This window comes from Clinocottus analis, unplaced genomic scaffold (genome assembly GCF_023055335.1).
Source record: "Clinocottus analis isolate CAN_PGR_092001 unplaced genomic scaffold, fCliAna1.0.p SCAF_15, whole genome shotgun sequence".
NCBI classification, from domain to species: domain Eukaryota; kingdom Metazoa; phylum Chordata; class Actinopteri; order Perciformes; family Cottidae; genus Clinocottus; species Clinocottus analis.
The window spans coordinates 10,235,849-10,256,122 of NW_027175876.1; the positions used below are offsets into that span (position 1 = coordinate 10,235,849).

At 40.4% G+C, this 20,274-nt stretch overlaps 1 protein-coding gene across 3 annotated transcripts in view; it reads right to left on the reverse strand.

The window, feature by feature from the left end:
* The window catches only part of sipa1l1 (signal-induced proliferation-associated 1 like 1), a 74,519-nt gene that overhangs the window by 49,127 nt on the left and 5,118 nt on the right, over positions 1 to 20,274 (reverse strand). For all 3 annotated transcript variants that reach the window (XM_068577628.1, XM_068577626.1, XM_068577627.1), the window contains exon 2: positions 618 to 686. The gene's annotated coding sequence lies outside the window, so the exon portion shown is untranslated. The remainder of the gene's footprint in view (positions 1 to 617; positions 687 to 20,274) is intronic.

Genomic DNA, 20,274 nt, shown 5'->3' on the forward strand with positions numbered 1-20,274 from the left:
AGCTTGCCTTATTACTAGCCTAGGAAAACCAGAACATTATCCTTTGGCATTTTTGGCACCCGACTGAACTGTGAGTTGCTAGACCCTCCATCTGTCGAGTGTAGGTGAAGATAGTGGGGGGCATTTAAACTTTTAAATGCTGGGAAAGACCCATTGACGTGACTGTGGACAATATTAATAAACACAACTTTACCTTTCTAACACAATACCAGTGATAATCAACACATCCTTCATAAAGTGAGGGAATGCTTTCAAAATGGATCCTCAACAGAAAAAAACAAAAACAATTAATAGCCAAGAAATGAATGTTTAGAGAATAAAATCTAATGGGAATAGAGAAAAAATGCTCGGCATTTGTTTAAAGAGTATTAAGGGAAGCCTGCCGTTAAAAACCTAATGGTACCAAATGTCTATCATTTGCTAATTTTCACCAAAGGTGGCAACGATGACCAACGTCTTCTTTATAGAGTTCACTGGTTCTTTTTGGAAAGAATAACCGCAACAGAAGAACAATTATCTTGACAAAACAAATGATAGCTGATAAATTTTACTCAAACTTAACGGAACCGGCCTTCGGACCACAAACCCAAACCCAACTGAGAAAATCGGATACTCACTTAGGATCCCAGTACCTTGTCCATGCCGGTGGACTCCAGACGATACAGTCTGAATGCTGTCAGGTGACCCTGGAAGACAGATTGATATTTTTAATTGAGAATAATGTACATATTTTAAAACGCGCCAACATAAACAGCCTCACGCATGTGCATGACGGCGACATATCAGGATGAGTCCAACATGTTTTAAACAGTGAAGTTTTAGTAAAGATACATGTGTTTAGTAAGTAATAGGTATACAACTGGATAAAGAAGACCAGGATCATACAACATGAGTTGTGTGAGAGTTCGCAAATAGATATTTTGATAAAGTTTTGCTGTTAAATGCATCCTCCCATTTATTTCAAATCCTTAAGACTATACTACCAACACTAATAAATCTTAATATCGCTCCTCTTCATCTTCAGCAAAGAGCAGTGAACAAAACGTTCAGTTGGCAGCTTCTGATTTTCAGCCCGCGCTGACCCTCTCTATCCTGTCCTAAAATGACAATTGACTCCGGTGGAAGTTCATTTCAATGTTTTTATAGTTAACAACTCCAACAAGAGTCTCTGACCTGATCTCAATCTCCACAATCACAGACTTTGAGGCACTCCCGCAAAGTCCGCGAGGGTCGAGTTCTGCCCACTGTCACATCGTGCAGTGTTTGAGGGCTTTCTGACAGACATGTTGAGCCCTTTATGAACTCTTTCTGTAAGTCAGCGTTAGATGCAGACTTTGCCCAAGGGAATTACCCGCAATTCATTGCAATGGGAAGTTAAACACAGGGTAACCAGTGAAACCATGGAGATCTAAAAAGAAAAAGGGGACGCACACGTTTGTTCAGCCTGGTAAATTACATGTACTCAGAAACATGAAGGATTAAAAAAGGAACATAAAATCACAGAAGATACCATATTTTTATCGTAAAAACACATTTTTAAAAAAGCATTATTTGAAATTGCCTCATCTTGTGAGGAAAGAGCCTAAAAGAAATTCAAATACAGATAATTGTAACTCCTATTACTTGACCATTCTTGTCATCCACCACGTGATGGATGCAGCAAAGTGCCGTCCCAGTTATATTTACACCATGTCGAGCCCTCACAGACCTTACACTCAACCATTTAATAGGTGACGTCGTCAGTAAGTCCTTCAGGGTTCAAGGCCTCATCATTGTTGATCTTTCCTTCATATCACCTCGACAGTTTAGAACCAGGACCTTCAGTATCTGGATCAAATGGTTTGTAAAAAATAAATAAGGACTGGCAAACTTAGCACTCTAATTAAGGATTATTTTCGTGATTAAACATAATTTGAAAAGCAGCTGTGCTATTGATCAACTGGCAAGCTTGTTATGTTACATTAATTTTTTTATACATTTTCTGTCAATTGATTAGTGAATTACTCAACTAATAATTTCACCTTTACAAGAATGAGAAACATGACAAGACATTGTCTCTCTGGACTATAATGGTGTTGCTTGAACTATAACATACAGCTTATATATTATGACGCTAACAGGTATTCTGCATATCAAAACAAATTCTCACATTCATCAAGATAAACTTGTCAAATTCCAGAAGTTAGAATTAGTTTTTTGTTTCAGTGATACCTCCTCATTAAGGAATTTGTTTTTATTTGATACCTTTTGATAAAAAGCTGAATCAGACTGAGAACAATGACCTGTTCATAATGGTGCACAACAGAGTCCTGATTTTAAAAAAGGAGGATGGAGACAGTGATAACACGAGTCTTGGATTTCTAAACTGCAAATTCTGAACTGTGACCTGGGAAAGTGAGCATAAGTTAATGATATCCTGCAAATAAATCCATAACAAATTGTAGGAATCGCTGAGGGGGATTTCCTGCCTTCAGCCTGTTAAAATCGGCTTAAAACGCCTCCGGGGAAACATATCAGAGCCGAATTTAATGGAGCATCTCAAAATGGTAGAGGTAATCCAAGATCCAGGAGCATCCCATTAACAAGACTCTAAAAAACGTCATGATTAACGCAGACTTAATATAAGTTCCATCTGGGTGGTCCTGTGAATTCATTTGATTTCTCTTGTGATTTGAAGTAACAACAACCAACTTTAACATCCTGTTTCCCACCAGATATCACCAATACTGTAATTATCTTGTTAGCCTTGACTTATAGCAGCACCATAGTTTGAGAGATCTGATAAACACCATCTTTCATGTCTGGACTATTGGAGTTTAACTGAACGAGCTTTGCCAAATGCATATAAAAATGACCTGGACAAGACATTTTCACATAAACCGGCATGTTTTCTTTTTTTCTTTTTTTTTTTAAGGAAATTGCTAAACAATCACGTCTGTTGTAACCTGAAAGAAGATCTGATATCCAAGATGGACGAGCAGCATATTGTCTGCATTGTCTCCTAAATGAGTTTTTTTAAAAGCTTGTCTCCTGTGTCATTACCACATGTATTTTCGGTTGCATTTAACACCTGTTAATGATTTGGGAACTGATTTAGCAGAGGTGGTAAGTGACGTGAACATGTGATAAACCACTTACTGTCATCAGCTAAGCCTAATGAGCCAAACGCTGAAACATCTCATCTTGTGATCAGTTCACTGGAGAATAGCAGTTTTCGTCATCATTATATAGCCTTTAATGTGTGATGCAATGCCTCTGCCATTTTACCCTGTAGCTATGTTTTAAAAAGAAATTGTAATCATTTCTCATGACGTAGGCGAGGGCAGCACATCCTTAACTACAATATGCAGCAGGGAACCACTTGATCCTTTCGCGATGCCCCGCTGCTACTCCTCCAAGCTGTCAGATTGCTACGGAGCCCACACGATCACCAACTGCACTCCCTGCATAAATCTTTTGGAAAAACAAAAAGCTCATTTGGAAAGAAGCAAATGGAAGAGTCTACAGTATGTGTTTGAAGGATATATCAGTATGTCAAATAGATTCAGCAGTGTAATAGGTTAGAAACAGATAAAGATAGAAGCTACAGCCTACAGATCACAGTGAAGAGGTGAACCACCACGTCACCTGGCGAACCAGACAGAAGACATGAAATGATGCAACAACGCTGTTCCTGTAAAGTCTGGTAGGTCTTTATTCACCGTTACAATCAGTAAATCAGTGTTTTCGCAAAGCATTTTGAGAGACTATAGTGGGTGATCATCGGATCCTTTTCCAGGTATCCAGGATCATGCTCCCCTAGAAGAAAATGATTTCTTTCATTAAATGCATTAATCTGGTAAACTTTGAGAGCAAAACTAAGAGGCTAGATCTTTGGCGGGCCACCCCCAATGAGTGATTAATGGGAAGCATTGATGTGTATATCTGTATAGTATAGTAAACCTTCAGCAGTTGGAGTAGCTAACGGTAGTGCTAATGAGTGTCATTATTCCATGTGCCCCAGGCACTAGGGTAAACAATGACTAGCTTGAATTCCAGACTGAAAATATAGAAAAAGCATCCATTTTGAGATAGTAAAAATAAAATAAGTATTCTCCAACCGCTTAACATAATAAACTACAAACCTATTCCAATATTCCAATCCTTTCCTCCCAACTTAAACAAATTTGCTATCCAAATCTCTTTTTATCCTCTGCACCTACATCGTCAGCTTCATTACCATCCTTTATATGCCAAGCTATTAGTACAGACTAGTAACCTGGACCTTGGACTGCTCCGCTGTCTGTTCCTGCATGCTGGCATTCAGCCTAATGAGGCTTGCTAATGGTCCACCCATGTCAATCTGGGGGAAACCTTCTACTCTAGGCAAACTGAAACACATGGACACAGTTGCACAGTACACATTTACACTTTCTACCACCATGCATGCACAGTTGCTTTGTTGATGACAGAAGACACATAAACCAAGCATGAGTCAACGATACACCAAACCTCTGTCTGGCATCCTAACATACTCTCTATTCATATTTCCCTGCTGGACAGATCTGCGGATGTTATTTTGGGCTAGTATAGCCTGCCTTAACCCTGTAAAGAACTCAGTTTTTGGTTATCTGGCTCAAAAAAAATCTGCAGTTTTGTTAATGTTACAAAGATTATCATTACAACGTTATCCAAACTCCAGATTTTAAAGAGTGTCAACATTAACATTCCACATTTTTAGGAAATAATAAGATAAGACATAATAGTAATGAGCCTACCAAGTGGAGTGAGACATATAACACATTAATAAAATACCCTACCACTTATCCACTGGGACACTGGTGTCGACTACTCTTGCAAGTCCTCACAGTAACTTGTCCATTAATCGCGCTCTGTTAATGTTACTAGTTAATGATTGTGAGTCCTGTTACAACACATTTATAAAGTGTGGCCTCAGTCTTGTGGTTCACACAACACAGGGGAGTTGAATATAATATCAAAAACACCAGTTTTGATTGCAGTGTTTAGGAGTTTGGAAGCAAAAACAAACTACTGTGTCAGACTGTAAAGAGATAGATGGCTGCTCAGCCGGCTAAGAAACTTGGTGAAATAAATTTAACATTATCTAAATTGTGTTTTAACATGAGTAATTGTACGAAGATATGTATTGTACGAAATGCAATCGAGTTAGAGCATGAAAGGAAAACGGAAAATTAATTAAAGCTTGTCCGGGGAAGTACAGGACTGCAGTAGTGTAACTATGACCGATAATATGACTGCTAGCAAGGAGAAATTAAAATAGTTTCAGGGAAGGGCAGAAAGATGATGGCACAGAAATAGGACGAGACGCAGGTTTTGGAGAGCACAGAAAAGCAGAGAAAGGAAGAAAAAGAGGAGGACAAAACAGGTCAAAGCTGGTAAAACCATTGTGTGGGCTGGCAGGAGAGTTCATGTTTAAGGCCAAAGCCACAAGCTTCTCCACATGCTTTTACACCAGCCCGTGGAGCGAGGCATACGGCATCTTCTTGCAACAAGGAACAAGATCGATTGATCGATCTGGAAGTCTTTTTGTTTAGCAAACTTGTTCTGGCCTCTGAGCTACATATTACCTTGGATTTAAAAGATCATGCTCGCCAAGTAAAGTACCAAACGCCAAATTCAATCTGCAAAACATTCCATAAATGTAAAGCTTACAAGACCAACTGTTGATTTCCTTCCAATTACATATGCTTACTGTAGATTTGAAGCATGTTCCATCCATTTGCATAAGCAAAAGCCAATATGACCAAAGAAAACGCTGTGATTAAGAAAAATGTGTACTTTGGCAAAGTTTTTTTCATTGACCGCTTGACAATACAAATCATGGGGTCAGTGGTATACTGGGTTCAGACGGCACATGAGCTCAAGTTGCAGGTCGTAAAAGAGACAACGTCCAGATGTCTGGCAGGATGCACAAGAATGCAGAAGAGGATTTAAGGAGCTAGCTCTCTTCCCAGATAGCTACTGATGGTCGTGGATCCTCCCAGGTGAGGAGCAAACTCTTATTGGGAGACACAGTGGAAACACCAAATATCCAAAAGGGATTCGATCCCACTTTCTAAAGTTTTTGTTTTTTATATATAAATCCTGAAGATAAAAAAAGGATTATAACTAAAAAGCAATATTTAAAAAGGCTAATTTATGTCCAAAAACATCTGGCCATTTGGCAACTTTTACAAAGGTTATGCAAATAGGACTACACAGTATTTGTGCAGGCCAGTTTTCAGCTGCAGATGAGACCAGGTATCTGTAGTATTCAATGACAACAATGGAGGTCTGTGGCACAAAGTGATTAAACAGACTGTTAGAATGAATTTAAAGCTCCTAAAGTTAATGTTTCATTGAAGCTGACTTTGACTTTAACCATGTTAAAACAACAATAATACACAATGGCAAATCTTTGAGCGAAGTGTAAATGTAAGACACGATAGTTGTAAAATGTGCATTGTTTATATCTGTGAGTGGTTACGCTTCTTCACCCAGACAGACAGCAAGACAATCTCAGTTGGCTGAAATGTTGCACTTTAGGATCCCACGGTATGGCTGTTAGGCTGGCCTTGGATGTGTCATTATTTCACTATTCCAGTCTGTCCAAAATAATTCTCAGAGGGGGCTCACAGGAGCAAATGATGGATGACATTAGAGACTGGAAAAAACCTTCCTCACAATGACACACTTTTTCCTGTCTTGGTTTAATCATGGTGACTAATGAAAGTGTGTGCCTCTTGCAATACAGACTGGAGAGAATAATAATTCTGACTATTGACTTGAGCATTCTTTCACAAATAATTCTATTGATATTAACTAGTGTCAATCAAAAATATACTTGCAACAAAAACTAACCAAACAAACCCATTTCTACATTACAGGAGTGAGTCCATAAAGTGTGGGGTGTGACGTGACGCAGACTGAAGATGCAGGACTCTATAAAGCCCCATGCAGGTGTTTGGGAGAGCTAGAATTTGCAGAAACTCACATTTCTCTGTGGATTTCATTTCAAAGCCACCGCGAGCCAGCATAAGCAGCTTTGTTCCTTTGCCACCTATCCTCACGTTATGCCCATTCTAAACCTATCTTTATTGTTTTGGATGCAGCTCTCCAAGTCTCAGCTGCCTGCTTTTCACATTCCTCAGTCATGGGGACATAAGCTTCAGTTTTCCTCTCCCACACTCTTCAGCTCTATAGAAAACAGGGACACAGGCTAGCGGAGCTGCTGTATCAAATCTATTTGTCGGTGAAACCTTCTTCAGAGTGGAGCCTGGATTAAGCCTGCTGGTATATGGAGAAACCTGGCGTGCGTGTTTGCTTTGCACTGAGGGCCAGGAAGCTTTGACGGGCCAAGCTATTCGTGTAGCTCTTGATTTGCCAGGAGGAGTTCACCCAACGACCACAGAAGCCTCAGATTTACTATCATCATGGTTATAGTGATTATAAGTGTGTGGTTGTGGCTGCTTACTTGTGAGTGTCTATGCAACTTGTGTAATTATGTGCAATTTTCTACAAGTTAACAAACTAAGAGCCTATTGAGAGAATTAATACCAATCAAGAGTATTGAGAAGTTTATATGCTATGGCGGCGACGTGTTTGCTTTTTAAGCCAAGTATCCGTGCCATTGAGCCAAAAAGAGGAGTAGAATTAGTAACAGAGGAGGAATAAGAAAAGGAAGGAAAGTTAGTGTGTGTCCGAAGAACCCTGGGAATCATCTGTGTGCAGAGAGGAATTGACAAAACGTGGCAAGGAAGAGAAAGAAAAAAAAGCATGACCAAAGAAGCAGATCCTCTGCTACGACTGTAAATCAAACCACAACTGAAAGTTCACAGGCAAGAGATGGGGAGAAAAAAAAGGGAGAGTGAGAGGAAGGTGAGGTGAGGTGAAGAGCGGAGGAATAGAAAATGTTATCCAGAAAAATGAGCCAGCTCGGACAAACAAAGAGGGCTTAAGGGCCTAGAAGAGTGCTACAGATAGAAATAGAAAAAGATAAAGTGAGATAGAAAAGAAACAGAAAAAGTCTTAACTTGGGTTTACGATCTCAACTGGAAAACCCTTTCCATTCTCTCCACTTCACCCCTTTTATACACTTCACAGTGAGCACACGCATCAAAGATTCAGGTAGCCAAGAAAGTGTGTGCATGTGTGTGCTCGGCCATGTGCGTGTTCTGTGTCTCTAAAAGCCACCTGCACGTCACCCCTTGATAAAGACCCGGAGCAGCATTAATATTTAAGCCTTGTGGTCAAAGCGACTCCTTAGAAAATGTAAACTGTTCTTTACCTCTGGCTCACCCAAATCTGGCAAAGTACAAGCCTCGACAGTTGTCGCAAGAGTATGTGTAGGCCTGTGTGGTGCCCATTGGGAACCAAAGGTGTGGTAAAACCGTGATAATGAAAGCTATATCACAGCTACTGTACCCACAGCCACGAGGCCCATTAAACTCCAGCCCACATCAGCCAGACAATGAAAACATGCTGTTTTCTTGTGGCGGTTCTTGTCTTCTCTCTACATGTGTTCACACAATACGCAACAACAGTGGCCCGGGTTGCCATGGCCAAGCCAATTCATCAGAAATACTCTTGCCTCTTGTTACGCCCCACTACATTTCAACTGGCACAGAAATATCTCTTAAACTAAAATGAAATCGAGATCAATGAAAGTGTTTCAATGTCGATGTGTCCTTGGGCAAGACACTTGACCCTTAGATGTTAGCTACTCCTGATGGGCAGGTGGCACCTTCAGTTTATGAATGGGTGAATGATGTCATATAGTGTTAAAGCACTTTGAGTGGTCAGAAGACTAGGAAGCGCTTTACAGGTTATTTACCATTACCTTGAAACCATATACACGTACGGGTGCATGCTGTTTGCAGACCTCTCATCGATCCCTTGAACAACTGGTATTCAGATAGCTCATTCATTTTTAAACGTAAAGAACACCAAAGAAATGATCATTGATTTTTTAGCAGAAACTCTCTGTCCCTAATAATCATGAATGACACAACCATTAAAAGTGTAGAGGAGTACAAGTAAATGGAATGCTATATTCAGTTTATTAAAGTTAAATTGTAACATTTTGGTTACCTAAAAATTGCCTTATTCAGCCTTCATTTGTTTTTTGCTCCACCCTCTATGTGGGCACTACAGATTTAATTCATAGTAGTCAAAGCTAGCGCACTGTACAAATTACCACATTTGTTGTTATATGATATTAGTAAAGGTTGTTTTTTTTTCAAACAAAAATCATATTAGGTCCGTTTTAATTTAAAAGTTTGGTCGAGTAAAACAAAGAAATAGGCAAGATTTCAAGCTCTATCTCCAAAAAAGGTGACAAGTTTGCAGCTATGCAACATTACAGTTGCTTTGTGATCCATGATATATTGCATAACAATCTGTGTGGTGTATTTTGTTAAGACATTATTTGTGTATAATAACAGATGAAACTAAACAGACAACGCTCATCTACGCAGATGTATCTAATCCTGCGTTTCTGAACAACGTGATCTGACTCATATCCTACAATTCTGAATCAAATACAGTATAATTCACTTTGTCTGCAGATGTGTCATTTTACAGGACATAAAGTCAGGAGAAAATGATAGTCAGAGATGTGTGCCAGCTTCCCAACCACATATACGGTTGGTAAGGAAGAATAGTTTTTAAACACAGGGAAATTGCAGCTTTAACGTCAAGGTAAATAAGAGGGAGAGAGAGACACGTCTATATACACTAAGACTTTTAATGCTGACATCTGAGGACACAAGCCCGGTACTTAGCAGTTCGCCAAGTGTTTTGTTCTCGCGCCTCTCTTTAGTTTGCCGACAGTCTACACAATCTCAAAACACCAGGCACAGTCCCATCCCAGGTAACATCATTAACATGCAAGCCAAAACAATGTCTGACAAGTTTACAGGGGAGAGCGATCGACTGCAAAAAAGGTCTAAACTAATTTCCACGTCTTGATGAAACAGAAAGGTAGCTCTTTGTTTGGCGGTGTAGTTCTGCATTTAAATTCTAAAGTCAGTAGCTAAACAAGATAACAGCAGCAGTCCACCAGAAGTAATTTGAGCCAAACCTACAATGTGCAGGATAATACATTACATTTGTTGTTGTGCGCTTCACTAAAAATGTGCTTCTTTTAGTGACTCTTCACAACCATGTCTCACATCACTTTTGGCACGTATGCAGATTCTTTTTTACATTAGGAACCATAAAGAGGTGTAGGAAAAATACTAGACAGTGTATCTAGCTTTTGTTTGCTAGACCATGCATGCACTATGAGACTAAACACCAGTGATCCCAAACTCTTTTAAAAGACCAACATGTACTTACTTGTTTTTGGTTTGAGTTTAGTCCAACAAAACTTAATGGCAGCCAATTAAAAAGGGCAATTAATCTGAAGAATTCATCGTGCAGGATTTAACAATGCATATATACACCTCCTATGGTTGGAGACCAACAAGGTAGAAAATCTGCACTTGTATTGATTAGGGCTAAACCAGCTGAGAGGCAAATGGCTATTGGTCAAAAGACGAGGGAGGCCAATTGACAACTGCATGTTTAATGGCCGTGAGAAACAGTGTGCAGGGGTTCCTGGGTAATCTTTGTTTTAAGGGATGGAAAGAAGATAGGGCCACAGACAGCAAGCCCTGTTACACTTTGACAGATGTGAGGCTTTGCACCTCCCAAAGGGGGCAAAACAGAGAAAAGGACTTTGAATAAAAGGCTCACTGCTAAGCTTTCTGTGCAGTGCCCTTAGCCCCGCAGCTCACAACCAAAAGAAAGGGTCGAGCCGTTGCTTGACTACAGGCATCTGGGGCTTTTCCTGGCAAAACAAAACAATTAAATGCGGGGGATGGATGTTCTTGAGGGCCACCTTTCCCTCCCTTGCAAGTATCACTCTAAAACCTATACTTCTCTACTAGTATTTATCTCGACCCTCTGCATTTTCCCCCTATACAGATCGAATGTCTTCCCATTCCTTCTTTTTCGTCTTTCATCTATCTTCCTTACCCTGCTCATCTCTACCTAGCCCTGTGACTATTCATGTACCTATATTTCAATTTTGTGACCATCCAAGTCTCCTACCCAGTGTTCCTTTGTGCCTCCCTCCTGAATGTATCCCACCCATTTGAGGGCTGTAACAAAGCTGCAGGATCTGCTTTGGGTGCAGAACTACAGCGCTAATGGCTCCACCATGTCCCAATCAAATCCTGCCACAAGGGCCAAAAAAGATTGATGTCCAGAGAGGCTGGATTGGGTGTTTTCGGGCAGCGCTTAATGGTAATAATATGTGTATTCACATTTTTTCTCTTAAATGAAATTCACCCTTATCGTGGGCTTTTCCGCAAATTTCAGAGAGATGTAATGCCATTGGAGAACTGTGAATCAACTGGCAACCTTGAAAATTTTCACCTATACCCTATTACGTCTGTATCAATACAACAGGCATGCCAGAAATGTATACAAAACGCAAAGCACCCCCCCCCCCCCCCCCCGACATGCCCGCCAAACATGAAAAGTTCACCCTTTGACATTTCCTTTGGCTTATAACACAAATTGCTATACAACACAAACATTTTTTAATTAAATCACAGCCGCCATTGCTGCTGACATTTCGGTGGTTACAGTTACTCAATGACTGATGTGTATAGGGGAGCTTGAGTTTCAGCTTGTGTTTGTTCAAAACAAACTTCTATTAAATGGTCTACGTGTCCAGCTCTGAGCTCCTATCAGAGACACAGAGTCCAAGTTATAGCACAGACGCCTCTTCCTTTAATTACAGAGGTCTGAGAGAGCAACATGAGCTTTTAATGATACTGACTCTGATACAGGCTTTTTAAATAGAGCGTGCCGGGTGACAGGCTTCCTCCTGGAAGACACCTGCAGCATATTATTCTGTCTTTTTTTAAGGTTCACGTTACTTGCAGAGTTGGACAAATGAAACACACCAGCCTCCTGTGCAAATTAACACTAACTGAGACTTCAGAGAGGTTCCTGTCCACAATCACTGGGTAACACATTGCAGACAAGGGGAGAAGATAGTCCTAACTAGTGTAAGCTGCCTTTTTCTACAATACATGATGAAAGGGTATTGGTTATTGGTGCATTGCTCCACTGAAATGAAAGTGCCGCAGGAAGAAGCTTTAGATGTAAAAAAAAAAAAAAAAAAAAAAAAAAAGAAAAAAAGGGGGAAAAAAGCACCAAAAAAAAGCAAAATGGCTTCTAATTACAGTTGTTAGACCCCTGCATTATCATTACACTCCAAGGTTTCTGACAACACAACAGACGTGTTGCCATGGCAACACCGTGCCGGAAGACAGGGTATCGGTGCTGCCGTTTCACGTTTTCGCCCGTTTGAAATTTGCCTCTGATCCATACCGGCTCAGTTACATGTGATCAGTCTTTCCAGGGTCAATCTGTTCATCGACCTCTACCCTGATCCCGAACCCACTCTGAAGAGCGGACTAATCAGTCAGCTCGGCTGGCACCACTTCACCCATGGGCTGAACAACACGGCACAGCTGGGTTCATCTGATATTATGTAACGCAGCACCACCCCCGCAGGCCTCGTTCACACTACCCCTCTCCTCCTACTCCTACTCCCCCTCCCACGAGTGCACCATCGGCCGTTTGCAAGCTGAGGTGCATTGTGATACAAGAGTGCTCCAGCTCTGACACAACCTGTGGGGATATTTGTGAAAATAAAAACATATATATTAATAGGAAGCTCATGCATAGAGCTGTCGACCAACAGCTTATTGTGCTAATGTTTTCCCCAAAACTGGTGTTTTTTTTTCACATAAAGTTATTCCTATCCTATTCAGTTGGGGTTCAACGCAGCTGCTTTAAATTCCTAAAATGGGTGTTTGGATTCCTGGGTTGCATCCATCATGTATCCTACCTGTGATGCTGCCTCTACTTCTTGGACACACATTTTGTTACTAAGCAATACTTGCTAAAAGTGGAATTGCACCCGTTGCCTGGCAACATTAGCTTATTGAATCCCATACCGGGAAGCAATGAGAAGCCAGTGGTGCGTTGAGCTACAACCCTCTGAATACTCTTTTCACACCGGTTACAGATTGTGACGTCCAAAGTGCAATCATCCTATTAAAGTCGTCTGATATCCCATTAAATCTGTACACCTGGCCTCTCACAATCATGCAAGTAATTCAAGACATAGCCAGAAACATGACAATTTATGAATTTATGAAGCATACCCCGGACTGCTCTCTTACACACTGACTGCAAGGTATAACCGCAAGAAAAAAGGCCACTTTTTTTTCAACCAGTTTGTCAGTGACGAGACCATAAAATACAGAAAACAAGAGGGGCAGGCTGAAGTGAGACCTCTCCTTTCCACCTCTCCTTGACTCCTCGGCCCTGGCCTCCTCTCCAAGTGCTTTATGAGATGTTAAAGGGCTACAGGCAGTCTCTTCATTAAAAACAACCATGTGGTCCCACATTGAAGATGCACTACTTCTAAACTGTCCTGCTGTCATTAGAATGAACCGCTAGGGCAGTGAACCCTCCTCCCAGGCGTCAGTTACTTCCTAATGAAAAACAGCTTGCTTAAGCTCACACGACTCATCCATAAAACACTGATCGAAGCTTCCTCCTTTCAACTGGAGAGACCCAGCGGAGGCATTAGCTGGAAGTTGTCAAAACGCCACTGGAATGGATCAAAGCTCATGTGCGGTAAATCGCCTCCGATGACCCTTTCAAAGCACTCCAACGCCACAGAGCAGCCCGCTCAATTTCAGTGACTGGCTAACGAGGCAGGAGCCGATGCAGAGGAAACAGGTGTGAGAGGAGGAGAGCGCGAAGGTTTTCTGACAGACAAGGTGCCGATCACTTGCTCCATGAGTCAAGACTGGCTTGTTGTTGAGTTTTTTTCAGCTGACAGAAACAGACAGGTTACTGGTAGGTGACACAAAATCTGAGTTTGAGAACATTGGGATGTTATAAAATACACATTGACACATTTGGGCTGCAACTAATAATTCATTAATGAATGAAGTGCCAACGGTAAGACCTTTCCCATCATAATTTCTCAGAGCTCAGCATGACATATTGCTTCTTTTGATTAAAGAAGCAACAAAGCTCATATTTGAAGTAACACGAAATGTTTGAAATAGCTTGAATAGTAATGACTCTGTTATCCGTCTATCAACTTATATCGATTAATCAACTAATCGTTTTAATTATTTTAATCTAAAAGACATACCACTAAAATAGAAACCATCGTCTATGATTGGAAATGAAAGCACAACTTATATATGTTGCCTCAGCTTACAATTGGCTGAGCAATATATTGATTATGGATATTGTGATACAAGAATGTTTTTCCCTGGATTTAAAGGCTGCATTAACGTAAAGTGATGCATTTGTTTAAGTTACCAGACTCCTCTCGCTGTGCCATTATTTGCATTTACTTTTATATCCACATCACTAACAATTTCTTTATCAAGAATCATTGCGTAAATATTTATTGACAGCCCCCAATAGCCAAACCTACAATATCATTGCAAGATCCGTATCGAGGTATTTGGTCAAACTGATGGTGACAGTGTACAGGCTGTCTGAGCAGAGATTCATGAGGTGAGCGAGGTTAGGATTGCATTCACTAACTGACATCAGCAACAAAGCCCATTGAAGCTGGCTTCTCTGCAACAACATACCACTGTGTTTGGAGCCCAAAACATCCCATCCTGCCTGTCCAAATAATCATTAACCAGTTAAACTCTGAGTAAATATTTCAAGAACCTATGTAAACTAGAAGGTAAATAGACACCTCAGAGGAGGTAAGCGACACACACACACACACAGACACACAGACACACAGACACACACACACACACACACACACACACACACACACAGAGTTTTGGGCACTGTGGCATGCAGATGTCATTGTTCTGTATCGAGTCGAGCTTGGATAAAGTTGAAAACAATGAGGTCATCCCTATTGTGTACACACAGCATTCTCACACACTCAGCTGAAAGCATAATGGGATGAACGGACAGAAAGGCTGATGCCCTTTTAGCAAACATTTAGTCTTTACAAAGCCATGAACCTGAAATTGTTCAAACCAAACAAAGGGAACTCGACTCTGGTGTTCAAGGCCGTCCCCCTGGCATGCCAAAACACTCCCCTTCTTGGATGAGCACAGTGAGCAGAGAGGTTGCAGTGAGCAGTGACAGGCCACTTTCCTGTTTTGGTTTCTGCTCCACCACCTGCCAGCCAGATGTTGTGAGCCTGGGCACTGTGACCTCATTTTTATAGTTGAAAAAAATGTTTAAATCATCTGCAGGTCCATATGAATCCTATCTTCTAGCCTAGTTTATGTTTGTAGAGTAGGCACTGGAGAATAAACTGATGAATCAATTTGTTGATGAAAAGAAAATGAACCAATCACTTCAATGATATATTAATCATTGAAGTGATTTCTCAATCAAAATGCCAACATGAGCCGGTTTCCAAAAAGTTCCGATCATCTTTCTTTTTTACCTATTTGTAAATGAAATACCTTTGAGTTGTTTAACTATTTGTCAGACAAACACGTAACATGAAGCCTGAATTGTGACGGCTATTTTTCAGTATTGTCAGACATTTTATAGATGGTATTTTTTTTACCACAAATTCAAGTAAATCAAATAAATACAAAATACAGTCCAGTCTGAGACATAGCCGAACAAGTGTCAGTAAGGAATTCACTGCTATCAGCATCATGTCTGGCTTTGCGTCAGTGCATGGATCTGCAAAGCAGGAAAACCGTTGAAGGTTCAGCCAAAAGCTGCTGCTGATCTGAGTGCATCAAGATGGATTTATGCGTTTACCTCACCTCCCAAAACCCAGGCAAGATGATTTTTATTACGAGGATACACCAGGGCTCTTTTCTCTTTGGCACATGAGTGCTGGAGCTTTTTTTTCGAAATGAAATGCCATCCATGAAGATTCCCTCAATATGCCTCATTTTTCTTTAGCCATTTACCAAATGCAACTTTAATCCAGATTCATGCAATCTTTGACAATAATACTTTCGTGCGAGTTTGTGATCACATAAATAGTAGCTGTACCATTTTCTTAACTGGATATTTCAACACAAACCGATCAAACAGAAAAAGAGGGTGGAAGACAAGCAGCACAAGAGTCACTGTTAGCAAGCTAGCAACCAGAAACATCCATAAAACCATTTGCTGCTTACTCCGTTCAAGGTCGTAGGAGGCTGAAGCCTTTACTATGCTCGCAGCAAATATTCAGAGCATGCTGTAGTAAGTTAAAACCAATGTCAAACCACATTAGCAGTCTTGAGAGTTGAACTCTTGTTAAATAATAACAAAACCTTTAACTTTAAATCATAAAAATTACAGAGATTGGAACCCAATTTTTCAGGGCTTTAGAAATGTAATCGTCGGATTATTAATCCATAGTCGGACAACATTGATCAACTATGGTCATGGTATTTGTCTTTTACACAGGTGGTATATACTGACTTAGATCATTGCTTATTTAGGAGAGCAGCAGTAGTACCAAGAAACATTATTTAAAAGAAATGGTGAAAAAAAAGCTCTTTCTTTTAAAAGTGCCACTTATAACTGAACTTTTAACCGATTTCCTTTTCATAACAGTACAACGCCACATCTATGCCTAAAATGTATGTTCCAGTGTCTTCTGGTAATGTGGCTTCCTCCCAGGCAGCCGCATTACCAGAAACATCAACACGACCACAAGAGTATCTGTTTGGTTTGCTGTGGCTCAGTGGGGCATGAGAGCCGAGGAAGAGAACTCAAACTGACATTGTAATCACAGAGACTGTCAATTACAGTGCACTTAATGAATCAATTTCCGTGATGGGAGACGACTCTAAAGCCGGTTCACTTTAAAGCCAGATTTGTCTTTCTGAAGCACTTGCTGTGGCGAATCTGCAATGTGTGGTATGACACAGAAGAAGACAACATGCCTCATATCTTCTTCTTCATCGCATTAAAAGGGCAGCTGCGTCAAAACTTTCTCATATTTTCATATTCTGCATGCAGCACTTGATCATAAAAGGAAACCTACTGTCAACAGATGACAGTTTTCCCAAGCTTCAAGAAGTAACAGTTTCCTTTAGATCAAAGCGGCGACTCCATCCAGAAGTGATGAACAATGAGCAGGATATGTTTTCCCTTCATCCTCTGCCTACAAGTGACGTCAGAAGAGGTTTCCCTACAGCGACATGAGAAAAGCACGTGTCTGTTGAGGAAATTGTACATATTACAAAGCTTGGACACAGCCTGTTAAATATCTAACTGTTAAATGACTGAGTAAAAATTCCACACTGAATTGCAATGCCTGATTGGGAAAATCGTGTATGAATAAAGCATATGCAAATACATCAGCGAGGATGATCATATTTTTGGAGCACACTTAGTGCAGACTCACTGGCCAGCTTGGACCCAAAAAGGAGAGGTCTCATAGGTTACAACAGCAAAACCATAACAAGTATCATATAGAATGTGTTGCATCCATCAATCATTAACATAGTCAGAGTCTACACTACATGCAGAAGACATCAATGCTCTTTTCGCAAACTGAACTGCATGCTTTATGTAATACAATTAAGCATGCTCTTATTTATTTTTTTATCTGAGTAATTCAGGCAACAAATTGAGTGGATGTCTCATGCCATCAGAATGCATGGATGATAACAGTCCCATGAGGATGGGTCAAATGTTCTAGGGGCATATGAGTGATAAAAAATTAGCCATGCTCCTTGGGTAACTGGATTGTTCTGGACCGCATTAGTCGTTGCAAAATTGTAACAAGTGATTAGTAATAATCCTCACTTTCCCAGGATAGTCTGTGTAAATACATCACCAGCAGGCTTATTGAAAACAAGTAGTCTTTAACACAACAAACAGAGCTTAGTGCCTATAATGCTTTAAAAAAATAAAATAAAATAAAAAAGGAGTTCATTACAACAGTCTATTGGATGAGCAGGGGTCCGCCTCTTCAAATGTTTTTTTTCCTTATGTTTGTGTAAATGTTGATCTATTCACCTTTACAAAATGTTTACTAAAATCGTCCATTACACTACACAGAACCTTTTACATAAAGCTTTGGAATAGGTCTAGTTGGCCTTAATCCAAACAATGATAATGGTTAAGATTTCCAATCACAGAGGCTCCTTAAGTAAAACCTGGAGGTAAAAAAATATACTAATAACGCTTTAATGTCTTAATTTTTCGTACATTAATCTCAACTCACTATTTTACAAAACCAAAATACGTACCTCTCTGCACACTAAAGGACTTTTCTGTTAAACGTAGATAGTGTTATGTTTGGTTTTAGTTTTTGCTGCATAAAGAAAAACTCAGTCCCCAGTTTGCACGTCCAGGAGAGTGGCTATGTCTAGATGGTAACTCATAAATTACGAAAACGTGCAAAAGCTCGTGAGACTTGCTGCCTGAAGGCCTAACCTGAACCTAAACAGTCGAGGTCAATGCCTTGTCTTAACCATCTCGTGAGAAGTTTGCAACCTGTTGGGACAACCCAGGAGAGTTAGCAGCCACTGTCATGGACACATGCAGCCACTCACCACCTGCATCAACAACTACAGCTGCGGGCTGTCAGCTGTGTCTGCCTGACATAGCTTTACGCTGTCAGGGTTTCCGCTTCAGTATTTGCAAGCTCCGCATAATATTAGGGAGTGTCCGTCTGAGAGAAGGAGCAGTTGTGGGATGATGAGTATGAGGTCAACAGTAACACTATGAATGTGTTTGGACAGTTTATTTGTCTGTTAATAAATGCAACAAGTCCTAACGTCCAAAGCCAAGTTCCCGTGTCTTGCCTGGCATCTGCTGATTAGTGAAGGGAGTTAGCCCCGGAGTAAGGAGGGAACTAGAGGTCAAGGTTGACCTGCTATTCTCTTTAAATACTCCTATTCGACTACGTGGATTGGGGCATTTTTTTGCAGTGACAGAGAGAAAGAAATATTTTCTGGAACGGTTGCGTTCGAAAGCCCAAATAAATGACCATCAAACACTAAACAGATCATTTACTGTCGAGACAGACGGTCTCAGTTTCTCTGGGATATTTACCCGATGACATCTGAATAGAATGTGAGCCATCAGCAACACAAGAATATTTAGAAACCTCTCATGCTAAAGCATGTCCCAAGAATTTGCAACGAACATGTGATGTCAATTACAATTAATTCTCGGCAGGAAACGAAGCTAAAGTTACCAAATATGAATTCTATGTGGCCCAAAAAAGCCTATTTGTCTGAGAAATTCAACCCATTTCTAGACATACAAGTCAAATCACATCTTCATCACATTGAGATATGATATTTTCTGACAAATAGCCTAGCCTGCATACCTTTCAGGTTGCAGCTCCACATATAAATTTTCCAAAAATGGCAAAGAAGAGAGAAAAAAAAAAAGCACTTCTGTCAGTAATACCAGCCCAAGCAGCCAACAGCAGCGATATAGTTTTAGTCATCCAGCAAGACCGGAATTTGAGAGCTCTGTCTGCTTGTAAACAGATGGCAAGGCAGTTGGTGGGAATTTCTGCAATGTTCTCATACATGTTTGGGGATAAGATTTACAGTTCTCGTGCACAGTCACGTTCTTGTGGTGTCATCATGGTGTCTAAGAGAGGAAAACATCCTGAGACGACCATCCGCTCCACACACAAATGAATTAATTAAATAACACATGTTCCACCTGCATTTGACTGACTTTACTACAAATCACGACTAAATCACAGCATAAAGTTGTATTTGTACACTTCGTGCCGCGGTGATGGTGCAGCCGTTTAGTTTTTCTTTCTGTTAAATATGAAGTTAACACAACAGCGTACACTTTACAAGCACGTCAGAGCATCTTCGAGATTAAGAAGAACACAATGTACAGCTTAAATGTCTAAAAGAACAATGGAAAAATGATCCCATATTCATTCAAAAGCATAGTATTCAATATGTATTATATGCGTCTGTTGTACTGTCAGATCATAGGAGCAGAATCACAGAGTAAATATGTATTAAATCAATCTCAAACACCGTTTCATTCTGGATCAATGAATCACCCTAAAAGGGGTCAAAGAAGGCCACATGAAGGTAAAGACAGAAGTCTCTCTACAGAGTTGAGGTGTTGCAATTGGCATCAGTAAAGTTGGTACGTTGCTTCTGTTGATGTTGTCCAAAACAGCCACATAGATGTCAGTCTTTCCATCTCTTTATAAAGGTTTAGGTTTTAGCTAGTGATAAGGGTCTATTG